Below are 9,783 nucleotides of genomic sequence, written 5' to 3' on the forward strand. Positions count from 1 at the left end.
AAAGCAAAAAAAAAAAAAAAAAAATATATATATATATATATATATATACACACACACATATATATATATATGTACACACACACACACAGGAAACAAGAAATGGAAAATTATTTGTTGACAATAACACATGTGTTGATGTGCTTGATTGAGACAATATACAGTGTATTCTGGATGAGAAATATCATTTTGTATGTTGTAATGATGTATACTGAATGCATGTAAATACATTTAAATAAATAAACAAATAAATAAAGTGATATTTTGTCATGGTTTTGATTGCACTTTTTTGATGATTAGTGACGTTGACTATATTTCATATTCCTGATGGTCATTTCAATGTCTCCTTTAGGAAAATGTTTATTCCTGTCCTTTGCTCATTTTTTTTTTTTAATTCAGGTTATTGGGACCAGAAGATGACCTGGTGGTCATGTCATTGAATTTCCATATAGTCAATCACGGTTCAAGTCCCAGACCCAAACTCAAGCAAGGCATTTGTGCATTCATACCCAAAATCCTGAGGGGAGAGTGGAAGCGAAGGGACTATAGCTTCGCCATTCCCCATTTGGGTGATTTCTCATTTTCTGTCTCTCTGTCTCTCTAGCAAGTGTATGTGCTGTGCCTTATAGCAAAAATGTATTTTTAAAAAAGTCATTTGTTGTTTTAGATAAAGAATTGCTTGCTTTCCTTATGTAATTTGAATATTAACCCCTTAACAAATATATAGTTTACAAATATTTTCTCCCATCTTGTAGGTTGTTTTTTTATTTTGTTGTTTCCTTTGCTGTGCAGAAACATTTTATTTTGATATAGTCTCACTTATTCTTGTATATGTTTTCTGTATTTCTCATGTCAAATCAAAAAAATGTAGTCTCATTTATTCCTGTATATGTTTTCTATGTTTCTCATGTCAAATAAAGAAAAATATTTCCAATTCCTATGCTAAATGCTTTATTTCTTACATTTTACAGACTCAGGGCTTACATTTAGGGCTTTAATCCATTTTGTATTGATTTTTGTGTATGATACAAAAGAAAGGTCGCATTCTTTAAAGCACAAAGGGCATGTTTTACAAGACATATCATATTTTAGTTCACAAAACAAGTCAGTAAATTAAAAAAATTGAAATCATATTGAGTAAAAACCAATAAAGAGAGAAATGTAAAAATCACAGATATGTGGAAATTGAACCACATCTTCCTGAGTGGTTAATGGATCAAAAAAGAAATCAAAAGAAAAATTTAAAAAATAACTTGAGATAAACATATATGAAAACACAACATACCAAAACTTAAGGAAGCCAGAAAAAATAAGTTCTTAGTTGGAAGTTTATAGTAATTAATGCCTACATTAAAGAACAGAAGGAAAGGCCTCAAACAATCTATATTTACAACTCAAGAAACTAGAAAAAAAGAACAAACTAAGTTTGGGGTTTCTTTAGTTTTCAACTTTTCAGTAAAATTTTGTTAAATGCAAAACACTGTTGGATTCACTGTTTTCCCAATAGTGACAGTTTGCAAAGGCCAATCCTGAAAATCAACCCTTTCTTAGAAACATAAGAGGAACTATCAGATGGCAAAATGGTTATATCACTGGACTCACACGTATTTGACCACAGTTTGAGTCTCGGAGCCAGAAGCTTCAAATTCATGCTGGGCACATGTGCACATATGCCCAAAATTCTGAGAGGAGAATGGAGGAGAGGGGATTGCAGCATAGCCATCCCCCCCAGAAGGTGATTTCTGACTTTCTGTCTCTCTGTCTCTCTCTCTTTTTTCATCAAGGGCATGCATCCCATAGCAAATCTCTCTCTCTCTCTCTAAATAAAAAGAAATGTACAGTGACAAAAACAGCTAATGATTGCCAGTTATGAAAAAAAAGATAGTTTCCTTCTTTAGAATTTTAATTATTTCTAGTGCTTTCATGGTTCTTTTGAAAATATAATTTTTGTACCATTTGGTCAACATTTTTTCTTTCCCTTTTCTCCTTCTCTCTGGGTCTCTGATAACCACCAGTCAACTCTCTGCTCTGTGAGTTTGACATTTTTATGTCCCACATCCAAATGAGATTGCACAAGTTTTAGGGGAGTCTTCGTACATTAGTGGTGGGGATATAAATAACAAAAGTCATTTTGGAAAACAATATGAAAGTTTTTTTAATAAAAAATAGAATTGCCATACAATCCAGCAATTTTATTTCTGGATACATACAAAAATAATTATGATTGGCATGAAGAAGATATCTGCACTCCCATGTTTACTGGACCATTGTTTACAATAATCAATATATAGAAACAATCTGAGTGCTCATTGGCAGATGAATAGATAAAGAAAATGTGATATATACACAATGGAAAACTATGCAGCCTTGAAAGAGTAGACGACTATATCATTTGTGACAACATATTTGGACATGGAGGATATTATGTCATTTACTTTTTACAAAGACTTTCCAGGAAAAAGGTTGGTCTGTACCAATCTATATCTTATCTAATGTAGAATACCTTGGCTGATTCTTTGGTGAAAAAATAAAGTTTAAAGAATAGTAAATATTGTTCAATTGCTTTAAAAAATTGTAGATTTATATTTTAAAGTATTAAAAAAATAAAGATTGAATAAAGATTTTTCAGACCAAAAAAAGTGAAAACAACAGGAAAAAGAAGTCTTCAACAGACTTATATTAAAAGAAACATAAGAGGAGTACTTCAAACAGAAGGAAGCCAAATAGATTTTGAAGAATGACAGGACTAATTGGGGAAAACAGAAAAGATATTGAATGTTGAAATGGGGAGATTAATGTCTTTGTACTGACTGACATGCATGGCATTCCCTTTTGAAAAAGCAATGGAAGTCACCCTTTTTTTTTTTTTTTTTTTTTTTTTTTTTTTTTTTTTTTTAGAGATTTTCACTGTAGGGCACGTGCGCTTGCCAGACAGACAGAGAGAGACATAGAGACAGAAAGCGAGAAATCACCCCCGAGGGGGGATGGTCATGCCGCAATCCCTTCTCCTCCATTCTCCTCTCGGGATCTTGGGCACGCACGCACACGCGCCCGGAGTGAGTTTTAAGCCACCAGGTCCAGGACGCGAACCGTGGTGACTACGTGGGAGTCCAGCGACATAGCCATTATGCTAACTGCTGGTTCCCCATGGCATTCCCTTTTGAAAAAGCAATGTAATACACTGTAAAGTTATATGTAATCCAATGTAATATAAAGAAGATTATGACGATAATAAAAAATTTAAAAAAAAAGAATGACAGGACTATGGCAAACTTGACTAAGAGGCCTTAAGTAGATAAATAAAGCTTAAAACATAGCAACAGACATTAACTTCATAAATGTATCATTTGCTTCTCCAATTATAAAAAGGAAATTAGAAATAATTCATAATCTCATAGAGTATATAGAAGTATTTCTTTACATTTTTCCAAGAGCTATATTAATTCTCTATCAAAATATAGTTTGAGGGACAAGCAGTTGGTGTAATGGCTGTGTCGCTGGACTCTCATGTAGTAGACTGTGGTTCGAGTCCCAGAATTAGTGGCTTAAACTCACACCAGGTGAGTGTGTGTGTGTACCCACGATCCCGAGTTGAGAATGGAGGAGAAGGTATTGCAGCGTGGCCATGCCCTCTTGGGGTGATTTCTTGCTTTCTGTCTCTCTGTCTCTCTCTTTCTGGAGAGTGCATGCACCCTATAGCAAAAACCTCTAAACTATACTCTTAATTTGAGTTTAAGCTGCCGGGTCTGAGACTCAAACTGTGGTCTACTACATGAGAGTCCAGTGGCATAGCCATTACGTTAACTGCTAGTCCCAATTTGTGTATTTTCTTGATAAAAATTTCAAAATTAATTAATAAAGGAAACATGATGATGCATCATCCCTAGCAATATAGAAGAAATTACATTCTTGCAAAATGACACATAGGAAGGCATTTAATCTAACTTCCAAGTTTGTGCTATAAAAATAAGCTCAGTAATGATTCTCTAAGGTCTAAATGCCTAGAGTCATAAAAGCATACATAAGGCCTGCACTTTTCCCCCTTAGAGTCAGAATCAGATTCCAACTTTTCTTTCTCTCTCTTCTCTTTTTTAATCTCTTTCTCCCTTTTTCTGAGATTTTCTGGATAGAAATACATTCTTGAGCGTTACTTGAAATTTATAATAAACTTCTATCATATTGACCAACCTTTTATGATCTAGGTAATATTTGACTTCTAGATTGAACTTTCCTTAGAAACTATTAATAGATAAGAACAGGACCTACAGGTGAGTTGGTTTCAGTTTGGTGCTGTATCTTACATAACCTGTCATTCATATCAGGGGTACTGAGACCTGTAACTGCTGAAGTAGGAAGCCCTCCATTACTCTAAATGCCATATTTACTGAGTTCATTTTTCAAAGGTCTCTGATGTTTTAGCTCTGATCTTTTCTTTTCTCTCTGGGCAATCAATCCTAAATTTGTTTTCAGGGTATGTAATAATACCATGTACCTAATATAGTACAGCCACATTAAATATATATACATATATATTTTTTCCAATATATGTAACGATATTGGAAAATGTTCTCAACAACTCCAAAGTGTGGAGAAAGAAAAGGAATAATATGCTTCAAAGAATAGTGAACACAATATATCATGACATTTTGATTTTCTGATATTAATGCCTATAGGTATACCAATAAGGTAGAAGATATTACTGGAGTAAAAATGTAACATCTCTTTATAATCAAAATGCTTTAGGGAACCAACAGTTAGCATAATGGCTATGTCACTGGACTCCCACGTAGTCGACCGCGGTTCACGTCCTGGACCCGGTGGCTTAAAATTCATGCTGGGCGCGTGTGCGTGCATGCCCAAGATCCCGAGAGGACAATGGAAGAGAAGGGATTGCGGTGTGACCATCCCCTCTGGGGGGTGATTTCTCGCTTTCTGTCTCTATGTCTCTTTCTGTCTGTCTGGCGAGCGCACGTGCCCTATAGTGAAACCTCTCCAAAACAAACAAAAAAAATGCTTTATATATTGTCATACTGTGTCAGTAGACAAAAAAAGAAATTACTAGTAAAATAAAAGGTAAATTAAATAAAGAAATAAATGAGCATACACTGTTCATTATAAACTGAAAATATTGTCATGATTAATAAAGGTTGAATTCCAGGGAGGAGCTAATGTTAGGATTTAGTAAACCTAAGCAGATAAATTTAGATTTGATAAATTAAGAAATAAAGAGCAAATGAAGTTTTCAAAACATACATTGTTGTAAATAACCACAAAGAATCTAAAGATACAATACTTATAATCTCACAGTGCACATTTGGAGCACTACCAAGAAGTTGGCTGTGCCTGTTACCATAATCCACCCCAGCGGTGCTTGCAGTTTGGTAAACCTTACATAGGCACAAACACAATATGAGAAAGGGGACAGAAAAGTAGGATAAGAATAACAAAATGATACATAGTGATTGAACATAAAATAAAGAAATGAATAGAAAAAAAAAGGAAGATGATTTACTGAAGGATGATTATTAGTAAATTAGGACTAAAGTAGGTGAATGAGAAGAGATTTAGGCAAGAGAGAAAACTAATCTTTCATGTTTATAGCTACTCACTTTGGCCCTTGATCTGATTCCTAGATGTTTAATAAGATTAAGAGTTGTAGAGACCAACAGTTGGTTTAATGGCTATGTCGCTGGACTCACATGTAGTCGACCATAGTTTGAGTCCTGGACTTTCATCTTACACTGGGTGCATGTGCGTGCGTGCCCAAGATCCCGAGAGGAGAATGGAGGAGAAGGGTTTGTGGCGTGGCCATCTTCCCTGGGTGGCGATTTCTTGCTTTCTGTCTGTCTCTCTCTGTCTTTCTGGCAAGCGCCCTTGCCCTAAAACAAAAAAAACTCTCAAAAATAAAAATGATTAAGAGTTGTAAAATAATACTAAATAGTTACAGAATTGAAAATTAAAATGGGTAAGGGTTGGGAGAGTACATTTTTTGGAATTCACCATTGTCAGAATTGGGGCTAAGTGCATTAACATCATTTCTTAATTTCATACTGATGTGTCTATGAAATAATTACTAGTCTATCATTATTTTCATATTACTGATAAAGAAATTGAAAAAAATCAATTAGTTTAGAAATGTTATGCATGCCAAAGCCTAGAATTAAAATATATCTGTTTCCTAAACTCACATTTCTCTTTTCTTTCTTTCTTTTTAAAATTATACTGGTCTCTCATGAGCTATGTGTCACTGTCCTTCTCAGTCCCTTTTCCTCATGGAAGAGGAAAGGTTTACAAATAGTATTAAACTGCAAAGGAAAAAATAGTTACATTTAACCTGGAGCTGGTCAGACAAAACTAAAATTGTGTCTTTGTTTATACCACTTAATGGTAGTTTTTTATTGTACTTTCTGATTTATATGTCATGTTATTGGCTAAATTTATTTTCAAGTCATTTTTAAATGATTAGATTTTTGTTTTATGAAATGCTCATGTGTTCAAGATGTTTCTGCTGTCTCAAAATAACATTCACAAACATATCAAAGATTGCATTACACAAAACAAGGTAATTACATAGGTAGTTTTAATCAAAACCCTTTCACAATAATACTATATACAGAAATCTTGAAGGTGATTTTGTAAATTTGGTTATTACCATGTTCTCCAGCTTGTTCAAGATTCAACTTTGGCATTTTACCAGAATACTGCACAAAGGCAGTGATTACAAATAAGGATGGAATTAAAAGAAAGCTAGAAGATATAAAAGCTATAATTCCTTCAACATCCAAATATGCACAATGAACATGCTTAGTTGAAAATCCAAAATTGTAAACACTTCTGGTCCTGGTCATTTCAGATAAGACAGTTATCCCCACCCTTTTGGGTACAAGCACTGGCCTCATGGAATGTAATCCTTCCATGGATGGATGGGGGTGAGTTGGTACCAGGATGATTCAAGCATACCACATTCACCATGCTTCCTATTTCCACCACTATGGTATTACAATACACAATGAAACAATTGCACAATAATAGGTCTCACGCTATCATGATAACCCAATACCACCACTGCTGAGGAGCCAGGCAGCAAAGCCAGAAATAGGGAACAGCTGCAAATATAGAGACCTCCGTGCCTATCCCTTTCTCAACTCTCCTATGCCCCATCAACTATGTGGTGAGGTGCAGGGGTTGGGGAAGGGAGGTCCACAAAAGGCCACAGACTAGTCTGTGGTCTGGGAGTTGGACACTCCTGAGATACAGGATATTCAACCTACATGTTCAATTTTCAGAAATTATTGTGCTGACTCCTAAAAGCTGCCTTTGCTATGATCCTCGGATTGTAATGCTTTACCTATCCTGATACTCTTTTTATAATTTTTAGAACTAAATTTGTATTCATTATTATTTATTATTATTTTAATGTTCTTAAAAATCACAGATATTCAATACAATGGAACCATAAAAATCACGTTTTTCTACCATACTTTAGATGAATTTCCTGATTTAATCTAAAATTAACTGCTTCATTCAAATTGTTACCTAGAACCAACTTAAAAATCTAGCTCAACTCTAACATACTGTCAAACCACAAACTAGTTTCTTAAAATTTGTATTCATCTCAGTTTCCTTATATAAAAAATATTGGGCAACTTATTTTATAATTCATTGTGTTATTTAGAGATTCAAATTAATATACTTTAATGTCCCAGCATGCTTAATAAATGGCAAATAGGATATAAATTTTGTAGATCATTATAATTATTTGTTTTATTATCTTTATTTCAGATTTTCTCTAATAACAGTGCCAATGTTAGCTGAAGGAAATCAGAGTTCTGAGCCACGTTCATCCTCTTGGGCTTCTCAAAATATCCAGACCTCCAGGTGCCCTTGTTCCTGGTCTTCCTGACCATCTACACGGTCACAGTGCTGGGGAAGTTGGGCATGATCATTATCATGAGGATAAACCCCCAACTCCACACCCCATGTACCTTTTTTTCAGCCACTTATCCTTTGTTGATTTCTGTTTCTCTACAGTAGTGACACCCAAACTGTTGGAGAACCTGATTGTGGAAGACAGAACCATTTCCTTTACAGGATGTATCATGCAATGCTTCTTGCCTTGTATATTCACAGTAGCAAAAACATTCATGTTGACAGTGATGGCCTATGAGCAATTCATAGCTGTTTGTTACCCTGTGCTCTACACAGTTGTCATGTCCCCAAACCTCTGTGCATTACTAGTAGCTGGACCTTACACATGGGGTATAGTTTCTTCCCTGATGTTCACCTATTTTCTAATGGCATTATCCTTCTTGGATCTTACATCATCAACAATTTTGTCTGTGAGCACTCTGTCAATATTTCTGTCTCCAGCTCTGACTCTTACATTTGTCAAATGCTTCGTTTTGTCACAGCCATATTTAATGGAATGAGCAGTCTGGTCATCATCCTCACTACTTATATAATCATCTTTGTCATGGTCATAAAAATGTCTTCTTCTGGTGGGCGCCAAAAAGCTTTTTCTACCTGTGCCTCCCACCTAACCACCTACCATTTTCCATGGGTCTTGTTCCTTTATTGTGTACCACACTCCCCAAACTCACGACTTATAATCAAAGTAGGCTCTTTATTTTGAACAATGGTCATTCCCATGCGGAACCCTTTGATTTATAGCCTTAGAAACAAAGATGTGAAGAAGAGTGTCAGAAAGTTAATGAATCAGGGAACCAGAAGTTAGCGTAATGGCTATGTCGCTGGACTCCCACATAGTCGACTGCGGTTCACGTCCCGGACCCGGTGGCTTAGAACTCACACTGGGCGCGTGTGCGTGCGTGCCCAAGATCCTGAGAGGAGAATGGAGGAGAAGGGATTGCGGCGTGACCATCCCCTCTGGGGGGTGATTTCTCGCTTTCTGTCTCTATGTCTCTCTCTGTCTGTCTGGCGAGTGCACGCGCCCTATAGCAAAAATCTCTCCAAAAAAAAAAAAAAAAAGAAAGTTAATGAATCACCAAACAAAATTTTGTTGAAGATTGATATTCCTATAGGGAATTGGATTTATTATATTAAGATTCACTGCTTCTAGTAGACATGATGATTCAAAATATTTAGTCAATTCACAGAATAATTTTTTTTTTGGGAGAGATTTTCACTGTAGGGCGCGTGCACTCGCCAGACAGACAGAGAGAGACATAGAGACAGAAAGTGAGAAATCACTCCCCAGGGGGGATGGTCACGCCGCAATCCCTTCTCCTCCATTCTCCTCTCGGGATCTTGGGCACGCACGCACACGCGCCCGGCGTGAGTTTTAAGCCACTGGGTCCGGGACGTGAACCGCGGTCGACTACGTGGGAGTCCAGCGACATAGCCATTACGCTAACTGCTGGTTCCCTTCACAGAATAATTTTTAAATCTATTGGAAGAACCCCGTTATTTGATCATTTGATTTCTATTCACTTGTGTTCAGCCAAATATCTGTGAATCATATGTGAAATAATGCCAGGGCTATGGGTTGACTAGTGTCCCCTATAAAACATTTATATCTACCTGGGACCTCAGAAGTGGCCTCATTTAGAAATAAGATCTTTGAAAATGTAATAAAAGCAAGGGTTGGAATGAGATAGGATCACAGTGGTTTGGCGTGTGCTCTCTATATAGTGACAGTGTTCTTTTAAGAGACAGTAAAAGACAGCAAAGACACAGGGACCAAGCCATGTGAATATAAAAGCAGATTGGTGTTTTGCTCTCACAGACCAGTGGTGATAAGGAATCTCTGGTATGTTGAAGAGGCAA

The 9,783-nt window shown here is 36.0% G+C and overlaps 1 pseudogene; it reads left to right on the top strand.

Moving 5' to 3' along the window:
* The first annotated feature begins 7,801 nt into the window (after positions 1-7,801).
* On the top strand, positions 7,802-8,731 carry LOC102498616 (olfactory receptor 5D13-like; annotated as a pseudogene).
* Positions 8,732-9,783: the final 1,052 nt, after the last annotated feature.

Source organism: Tupaia chinensis, unplaced genomic scaffold, assembly GCF_000334495.1.
Source record: "Tupaia chinensis unplaced genomic scaffold, TupChi_1.0 Scaffold000293_1, whole genome shotgun sequence".
NCBI classification, from domain to species: domain Eukaryota; kingdom Metazoa; phylum Chordata; class Mammalia; order Scandentia; family Tupaiidae; genus Tupaia; species Tupaia belangeri.